The sequence below is a fragment of the Hibiscus syriacus genome, unplaced genomic scaffold, assembly GCF_006381635.1.
Source record: "Hibiscus syriacus cultivar Baekdansim isolate YM2019G1 unplaced genomic scaffold, ASM638163v2 tig00117048_pilon, whole genome shotgun sequence".
NCBI lineage: Eukaryota > Viridiplantae > Streptophyta > Magnoliopsida > Malvales > Malvaceae > Hibiscus > Hibiscus syriacus.
The window spans coordinates 3,484,941-3,495,596 of NW_024063538.1; the positions used below are offsets into that span (position 1 = coordinate 3,484,941).

Genomic DNA, 10,656 nt, shown 5'->3' on the forward strand with positions numbered 1-10,656 from the left:
ATATCGATACCATGGATTCCAGATATAAAATGGTATCGATACTGAAAGGGAGTATCGGTACCATAGTATAAAATAGATACCGTGATAGGGGTACGATAGTATTGAGCCTAAAATTTTAAGATAGTCTAAAATTGTAATAGAAATGAAAATAAGTACTTTTGAGTATTATTAAAGTATAAATGTCAGAGAATATACTAACAATTGTAGGTATGTACTAAATGGATGCTTGTTTAGATCATAACCAAGCTCCCGAGTCAAGCAAGAATAAGGGCAAAGACAAAGTTATCGAATAGTTGGACATCACTACAACATATTAGGATGCATTAGGAAAGTGCATTTATTGTAATTATATGGGATGAGGGAGACTCACACCTAGTCAATCTCTAATGTTTGATTAATGTGTTTTCTTATTTGATATAGTTTATAATGTGTATTGAATTATATATGAATTATTAGAGTGGGACTGTTCTAAATAAAAGTTAAATGGCTAACTGTTCTTGTGGTTGAAAGGTGCCATTAATGCAAGTTGGATAAATGAAAATGTATAACAATGCATATAGGCATGAAAAGTTGCCATAAATGAAATGCATAATGGTGCATTATCGACATGAAAGGTTTCCATAAATTAAATGCTAACGGTGCATTATTGGCATGAAAGGATCCATAAATGAATGCATAATGCATTATCGGCATGAAAGGATTCCGTAAAGAAATGCATACGGTGCATTATCGCATGAAAGGATGCCGCAAATGAAATGCATAACAGTGCATTATCAGAATGAAATGATGCCATAAATGAAATGCATAACGATGATTATCGGCAAGAAAGGTTCCATAATGAAATGCATACGGTACATGTCGGCACGAAAGGATGCTATAAATGAAATGTGTAACGGTGCATTATCGGCATGAAAGGAGTGCCATAAATGAAATGCATAACAGTGCATTATCGACATGAAAGGATTCCTAAATGAAATGCATGGTGCATTATCGACATGAATGATACCAGAAATAAATACATAACGATGCATTATCGGCATGAAATGATGCCATAAATGAAATGCAACGGTGCATTATCGGCATGAAAGGATGAATAAATGAAATAACGATAATGCATGAAAGGATGTTAAAATGAAAATAAGGTATAAAATTAAAAGGATGACGGAAAAAAGAAAATAAAGAAATAGGTATGCTAGGCATACTAAGAATAATTATGATGATTGTATGAAAAATCTAGTTTAACTGAGAAGACTTATCTAACCCTTATAGAGTGTGATTTAATTTGTTATTAATATCCATGAGATACTATGTATAATTTGAGTTTCTTTACAATATGTCTCACTAAGTAATACTTAACGTGTGTGATTTCACACGTCGTAAAAGCAAAGACTAGTCGGGTACGGGGTGCAGTAGCAACTATCATCAAATAAGGTTGACTCTCATCAGTAACAGTAGGACAATCATGTTTATTTTAATAATTTACGGCATGTAATCAAATTTAAGAAAAATACTTGGAATGTATTTAAAGCGATAACTTTGGTAAAATGTTTCAACGATTGTTTTATTGTTGTACTAAAATGTTTGGTTTAATTTCGAAACAAAAATTTTATGGGTTTTAAATGGGTGAATATTTTTTAAAAAGTTGTGTGACACCTATGCCTTCTGTACGGAAACGTATAGAGGAAATGGGTGTTACAAAAAAGATAATTTTCTGAAAGAACGCTTCCCCCCACATGTTATGTACTAACCTAAGCTTCCTAACAAAGCATTCATCTTTATTCTAGAGTCCGATTTTTATGAAGGTTTTCGGCCTTTCCATAACTCATGGTGCTTGTCTTTTCTTTCAGGAACCTTATTTAAAAGGTAATTTGCTAAAAAACAGCTTCCCCCACATGTTCTGTGATAACCTAGAGCTTCCTAAAAAGTTCATCATTTATTCTAGAGTCTGATTTTTGTTCGATTACTCCATTAGATTGAGAAGATAGGGTGGAGTTACTTTGTGAATAAGTGTTGTGAACAAAATTCACCAATGGTTCAACATATTCACCAAGCGATCACTTCTCACCATCTTAATCATTTTATTAAGTTGGTTTTCGACTTCCTGCTTATAGAGTTTAAATTTCTCTATAGCTTGTTCTTTGCTCTTAAGCAAATAGACATAGCAATGCTTCGTGTTATCGTCAATGAAGGTAAAATATTTATTCCTCCTCTCGTTATACATATTTAAGTCACAAACGTCGTTATGTATTAGATCAATAGGTTCATTATTTCGTTCAACTGTTTGAAATGATGATCTTGTTAATTTTGCCTTAGCACATGTTCACATTTATGTTATAATTGATGTGAAACGAAGGGATGTATTTCAAATTAATTAACCTGTGCAAGGTATCATAATTAACATGAACAAGCCTACCATGCCATACACTAAATGACTTAAGCATATAAATGGAAGAAATTATTCTTATTCATGCTTTTGGCTTTTACAAAGATTGCATTCAGTTTCCACATATCATTGGATACAAACCCTCTGCCCACAAATATTCCCCTTAGACAGAATCAACTTTTGGGATTCAAACCATCTTAAAGTCGTGAACACTTAAGAGTGTCCAAATACAAGATTCTTTCGTATGTCAGGAACATAATATATCTGTAGTTGATTTCTTTCTAGAAGTCATCTTCAAGACCACAATACCCTTACCTTGATCTTGGAAGTCGTAATATGCCCATGTAGGGCTTCTCCCCATTCGCAAGGTACCAACTCAAAAAATGAATCCATGTCACAATATTGATGTGTGCTCCATAATTGAGCCACCATTATTTTGGGTTAGAGTCAACCAAGTTAACTTCATACACAACAATAGATCCAAGTCCTCCACATTCTTGAAATTCTTCCACACCATTTTCCTTGTAAGCCTTGCCATATTTTAGTTGCTGCATTCAGTAGACTTGCGCCCCATCTTTCCGCAGCTGTAGTACTTTCCTTAGAACTTTCATTCGTGGAAATTCCACCTTTAGGTCCCAACTTTGACCTACTCTTGGGATGTTTTCCATTCTTGAAGTCCTTGACTTTAACCACGCTTGCCTTAGCCTCCTTGAAGTATTCTTATTGAGCTTTTTGGCATTAACTCTATTATCCTCTTCAATACGAAGTCTAACAATAAGTTTATCCAGTGTCACTTCCTTCTTCTTATGCTTTAGGTAATTCTTGAAGTCATTCCATCTGGGAGGTAGTTCTTAATAGTAGTTGCAGCTTGGAATGATTTCTTATTACCATATTCTCAGCGAGAATTCCATTAATAATCAGTTGAAATTCCTTAACTTGCTTTACTAGTGGTTTGGAATCAACCATAACATACTTCTAGAATCCAACAACTAAAAACATTTTAGCTCCAACATCTTCAGCCTGATTTGTGGTCCAATGCATCCAACAATTTTTGTTGTCTGGTACGTTGAATACACTAGATATAGTGAATCATGTAAACAGTTCAAGATAATTCCTACACATGAAATCAGTGTGCTTCTAAGCTTCAACCATATTGAAGGCGGTGATATTATCCACTCCTTCTCCATCTTTAAAGGCACGAGGATCTTCCTTCAGGTACTTAGCATAGTTCATCTTGGTTAGATAGAACCATCTTTGTTGCCATATCTTGAAATTTTCTCCACAAAATTTCGATGGTCTTTCATTGTGTTTAACTACCACAGTTGATTGTTTCGCATTCGGATTCTAAACAGGAATCATCATTCTAGTATCCAAGTTGGGCAACCCATTGGAATATGTTGATTCCATCATTATGTAAAAGAAGCGGAAACTGAATTAAACCAATGTTACTACACTGACAATTTCTGTCAAAAGATTTGTCCACTCTAAGCAACCCGTTAAAACGACAGGATAATTCTTGAAAATGAATTAATTTGCTTCGATTTTTACACGTTTTTCGACTACTCTCGGATTTGTTTTTAGAAAGGTAGAAGAAAAATATGTCTTAAGATTGTTATACAACCCAAGACGAAAAAAAAAATCAAATTTTATTAATAAAGTAGAAGAAATAGTTTAGAGTTAAGAACCCAATAATAATTGGATAACGAACTTGAATTAGGTTGAGGCCTGCAACAATGCAGTTTCCTTAACATATTTCGGCCACTCAATGGTGCTCGAGATATCTTAGTCGTCTGTCTCACAGGATACAACAATGATATGATCAGTGCACAGTAGCACAACTTATGAGATCACAAACTGAATCTTGCTAGAGACTATCACTTAAAATATGAGGAAGAAGAGAGTTTTTGAACCATGTTAACCTAGTAGGTTAGCACGGTATTTATAGTGTTTCACAAGAAAGGCAAATTGGAAACAATATATTCGGGCTATTAATTAGTACCCGAATAAAATTAGAAACAATTAATTAATGTCGCCTTAAATAAAATTTGGATGTTAATTAGCATCCAAATAAAATCAGAAATAATCAATTAACACTGTATTATATCGAATATATTCCTGAATTGCAAGTCATAACATATTTAATATTTAAATTAAAGGAAATAGCATAATTTTTTTTAATTCAGAATATTCAAAAAATAAGCTCCACTTAAGGAAAGTTTTTAATTCGTAGAAATAGTTTAGGATAAAGAACTAATAATAGGATATCAACTTGAATCAGGTTGAGGTATGCAACAACGCAGTTTCCTTAAGACATTTTCGGCCACTCTTTGGTGCTCAAGATATCTGGTCATTTGTCTCCCAAGATACAACAATGATATGATCTGTGCACAGTAGCACTAGCACTAGCATAACTTGCGAGATCACGAACCAAATCTTGCTAGAGACTATCATCGAAAACATGAGAGGAAGAAGAGAGTTTTTGAATCGTGTTTAACCTAGTAGGTTAGCACGATATTTATAGTGTTTCACAAGGGAGACGAATTGGAAACAATATATTTGGGCTATTAATTAGTATCTGAATATATTCGAAAACAATCAATTAGTACCTTAAATAAATTCGGTTGTTAATTAGCATCCGAATAAAATTGAAAATAATCAAATAACACCTAATATATCAAATATTCATGAATTGCAAGTCATATCATATTAATATTTAAATTAAAAGGAAATAACATATATCCCTTTTAATTCAGATATTAAAAAAACAAGTTTCACTTAAGGAAAATATTTAATTCATAGTAGGTAAAATATATGCAAAGCATGGCTAGTATTCACGTCTTTTCCATATATTATAATTATTTTAAATTTTATATTTATGAAGATATTGATAATTCATATTATATTTATTTTGATAATTTATATATTTATTTCCTATATTGAAATTATTTATTCACATAATAGCATATGTTTTAGTTGGTATTTAATATCAGTACACATACATCATATTCAAAAAAAAAGTTGATTGTACATGAGGCCTCTAAGTTATGATCTTCATTTTGGACTGATTTTCCTTCTAATAATCTTTAATCTTTAAAATATTTTATATCGGTCCTTAAAATACTAGTATCATTTCATTTTTGATTCTCTTGTTAATGTATTGTTAATCTAACGATTTTTAAAGTCTTGGGAATTAAACTCGTGACCTTTTCAAAATATTTAATATATTTTCGAAGGTACTAAGAATTGTTCTTATAATCTTTTAAAAAGTAATCTATATAATGTTTTGAGAATTTTTTGAAAGATAATGATTTCAATTCTCATGACCTTCAAAAATAGATTAATTTTTTAATCAGAACTAACAATATGTTATAATAAAATGAAATGGTGTTGATAGTTCAAAGTAGGGTTGTAAATGAGACGACAGATCGCGAGCTACTCGAGATCGACTCGATCTTGGCTCGATAAATACTCGGATCGAATAGACTTGACTCAAGCTCGAACTCGACTCGAGTTCTTAACGAGCCGAAACGAGCTACTCGATACTCGACTCGAAAAGCTCGTGAGCAGCTCGAAAAAAATGTTATATATAATTTTAATTTTTTAAAATTACATTAAAAATACATTATTGATGAATAAAATTCCAAATGATCGAATACTCTTTGAATCATACTCAGCAGTATAACCTTTGGAAATCAAGCCTGTAGTGTCAAGTAATAATTAAGATATTAAGTAGAATAACATTGATTTGTTCACAACACCATACAATTATGGTAATAGAATTTAGAATGGATAAATTTGTACTAAAAACTTGTTCGAAATCCTCCCGTTCATCTCTATGCCCAGAGAGAGAATAGCTACTACAACATCCACTACTTTTCTCCACTGTTCAGTTTGTGCCAATGTTTTTAAAACCGGACCGGACCTTGAACCGGTGAAGGTACTGGTTCACTGGTTCAACCGGGTTCAACCGGATTTTATATAAAATAATACATTTTTAAAATTTTACATAATATTCAAAGCAATATTAATATATATATATATAACACTTTTTTTAAGTTTACAATATTAAAAGGTATAAAAATATCACAAGTCATAACATATATAAGTTAAAAAACATAGAATCAAGTGAAACAAAATGATTCAAATCAACTACAACATAATATTTAAGGTAAACATATTAAATAATAAATATAATTATATAACTATAATAATAATAAAAAATTGGGGCTGAAAAAAATCATAACAAACGATGTCGTTTGCTTTAATTTTTTTAAAAACAATCCCACATTGCTAAGAAATATAGAAGAGCATCCCAAAAGTCTAAAGAGTAAAAATATGAGAACAAAACAATCCTACATGGCTAAGAAACATAGAAGAGCATCTCAACTGACTTCTATAAATACTAGATGTAATTTGACATTCAAAATCATTGAGCCTTTTGGTAAGCACAGAGCGAACTATTCTTTCGCTTCAATTGAGCTCGAATTTCAGGCTTCAATCGAGCTTCTAATGTTTTTTTGAGTTCGAGCCTTTTCGAGTTCAAGTTTCAATATTATATTTTGAGTTCGAGTTGAACTTGATAATTTTTAGCTCGTGAGTTTTTGAGTCGAGTTGAGCTTACTTTTAAAGTTTTCGAGTTGGAGTCGAGCTCAGAAGTACTTGAGTTCGACTCGGCTCGTTTAACAAATGACGTCGTTTGGTTTAATTTTTTTTAAAAGAAAAAAAGAGAACCGGCGGTTCACACTGGTTTTGCCGGTTTTCAGTCGGTTCACACTGGTTTTGCCGGTTTCCAGCCGGTTCACACTGGTTTTTTCGGTTTTCAGCCGGTTCACCCTGGTTTTGTCGGTTTTCAGCCGGTTCTACCGGTTCTTTACCGATTCTATACTCATCCGGTTTTGGAAGTTAACCGGACCGGACAGGCCACCGGTTCACTGTTCAACTGGTCGAACCGGCTGGTCCGGTCCGGTTTTGATAACATTGGTCTGCACCCTTAGCTTCCTCATCTCGACTTCCAATGCTTCATTTTGCTCTTCAACTGATTGGAGCTTTTCCTTTAATTGAGCTGTGTCTGTTTTACTTGCTTCTAGTTCATCCCCTACTTGGCTCAACTTCAAAGTCATTTCTTCCTCCTTGGATTTAGCACTCGAAATGTTCAAGGTTGCTTCATTGAGCTACTTTTTCAGGTCCTTGTTTTCTTGAGTAAACACACTAAGCTCCTTTTCTTTCTCTTCTAGCTTGGATTTCAGCTTATTTATCTCATCATTTTTCAAAGCCAATTCATGCAAAGATGGTTTCTCCGGCTCAAATGCTGCTGGTGGTGCAGTTGATATCTCTATCGCTTTGGTTTTCTCTTCTCCTTGATCGACTTCTTCAACTTCCACCTTAGGCTCAATCGTTGCTTTTTCCACCGGGACTTCAAAACATTAGTTTCTCGTTGATTGTCTTCAGAAACTTCATCTCTAACGATGCAGTCGGAATTCTTTGAATTTCGAGTTTTTTTCAGAGAAATATTTTCATTAGGTTCAACAAGTTCTGGAGCTTTCGACTTCTTGGTCTTATTTTCCATCTCTTGTTGTGAGTTACTGTTTCGGAATTGTGTGCTCTGTAGAATCGTGTGCTGAAGCAATATCCCACATTGGGGAAGAACATTAGTGGACCACTTATTTGATATTATAAATAAAAGGCAGCTACCTCCTTTCAACATACTTTGTGGGCGAGTTCGAGCTTGAATCGAGTTCGAGTTTTGAGCTTCAATCGAGTTCGAGTTTCGAGCTTCAGTCGAGCTCTTGAATTTTTTTTGAGTTTGAACCTTTTCGAGTTCGAGTCGAGCTTGAAAATTTTAGGCTCGCGAGTTTTCGAGTCGAGTCGAGTTTAGATTTAAAGTTTTTGAGTTCGAGTCGAGCTTGGCAATACTCGAGCTCGACTCGGCTCGTTTACACCCTAGTTCAAAGAGTGATATAAATTATTTTAAAGTCCATTGACTTAAACTAACATAATCATTTCATTTGATTCTCTTGTTAATGTATTGTTAATTTGATGGTTTTTAAAGTCTTGGGAATTAAACTCGGGGCCTTCTAAAAAATGTAATATATTTTTTAAGGTATTGAGAATTGTTCTTGTAATCTTTTAAAACTATTTTAATATTTTGAGAATTTTTTTGAAAGATAACAATTTCAATTCTTATGATCTTTAAAAATAGATCTTTTAATCAAAACTAACATGTCAATAGAATAATTAAAATAAAATGGTGTTGATAATTCGAAGAGTGACATAGAATATTTTAAAGTTCATTGACTAATTTGTAATGGATGATATAGACTAGTTGAGATGCAACAAACTCTTCTGTTTTTTTAACCATAAGTGGTGTAAGAGAGTGTTATTCTTCTTAGAAGTCTCAAATTTAAACAATTACGTCTACAAAATATGTACGCATCAATTGAGTTTTCATTGTTATAATTGAGAGTGATTCAAACATATTTTATCTTATAATTATTTCGTAAAAAAATAAATTTTTGTCAGAAGTAAAAGCATCGAAAACAATAAAGGGTGTACGTTAAAACGGGACGGAGAGTGGATGGAGATGGCGAAGAGAAAAGCCTGTCTTCATCCGTTTTGTGGGGGCATTGTACTCATTCAACAGCTTGCCCATTCTTACAAAACGCATGGCCTCACTATAAAAAGTCATTTTTGAAATGGGCCCAAAGCCTCAATTTTGTAAACTTACCATCCATCCACCTCTTTCTTTCCCTCCTAAATTTCAATCAAAGATGATAGCTTTGATATTTAGTATTTTTACTTTGATTTTCAATAATAAGGTTCATCTACGTATCTACTTTTATAATGTTATTAGTTATTTCAAATGATTATCATCTCAATTGTATAAATTAAAATATTAATCTGATTTTTTTAAAAAACATTATTTATAACTCATTATGATGCATGAACCAAGATACTTCAGTGATTAAGGAATGATTGTTATTATTAAAGGTCATAACATGATTTTGAATGCATTGTTTGAGCATTTATTTTCAAATGATTGATAATATTTAGAACAAATACTACATCGTAATCGTCTCAGACTAATAAATGGTTCATTATTAGAACTAATTGCTGATATTATGAAAGACGGTCAGTTTAAATTAATACGGCGGATCTGAACTAAGCTTGCAATATTGATAGAATTTTTTCTAATTTTGGCCTCGTTTCTGGTCGTAATGTCAATAAGCACAACACGAATCTATTATTTTCCCGCAACACGGATGAGGTGACCAAACGAATGATCAGTGATCGACTTGGCTTTCAGATTGTTACTGATCTCAGGAAATATTTGGGTACTCCAGTTCGCCACACCGGAGTCACTCAGGAACGTTTTCGTTTCATCATAGACAAGATTCACAAAAAGGCTTAATGGATTCTCTGCTAGATCCTTGTCCTTCACTGGACGCTTAACTCTTGCTAAGTCCGTGCTTCTTAGTATACCATCTGACCTGATGCAAACTAATTTGCTTCCCTCCACGATATGCAACGAGATTGAAAAGATTGTTCTAAGAATCATTTGGGTTGGTATTCTCCAGGAGCGTCACAAAATGACTGAGCTACGTCCCGATTCCATTGCTCGTGCTAATTGCTCTACCTTTTGGCGCTCTTTGGCTGGTGTTTGGTCTTCTTATTATGAAAGTGTGGCTCGGTCCTTAGGTCACGAATGTGGAAGTCTATTTGGAGGTTAACTATCCCGAGAGGCACCTTGGTTTTCTATGGTTAGCCGTACAAGATAAATTGCTCACGAATGTAATTCGTGCTTCTAGACAACTCACCATTGACGCTTCTTACCATGCTTGTGGTGCTCGTGAGGAATTTTTAATTCATATAGTTTTGAGTGATTACTCTTCTATACGCAACCTTTGGTCCTCGCTCCCTCCTGATTATATTTCCAGCAACTTTTTTGAGCTCCCCTTCGAGCTTGGATCTTATAGGGGATCTTTTCCAATCGTCCATGCCCTTGTTTGTCTCAAGGTCCTTGGTGTCATTTGATTGCTTCCATCACTTGGCAATGTTGGAAGAGAAGAAATGCTCGTCTTCTGCAATAACAAGATAGAAATTTACTCCCTCCTTCAGCAAAGTTTATTCTGGGCGAAGATCTACAATCAGCCTTCTTGTCACAATCATTCTAACTATTCACCCCTGCCGGAGGGTGGATTTGTATTAATTCTAATGCAACCGTCTCTCAAATTATGGGTTTAGTTCTAAAGGGGTTGTATTCACGATCATGAAGG

At 33.7% G+C, this 10,656-nt stretch overlaps 1 pseudogene; it reads right to left on the reverse strand.

Moving 5' to 3' along the window:
- Positions 1-2,937: 2,937 nt before the first annotated feature.
- LOC120197370 lies at positions 2,938-8,087 on the reverse strand (annotated as a pseudogene).
- Positions 8,088-10,656: the final 2,569 nt, after the last annotated feature.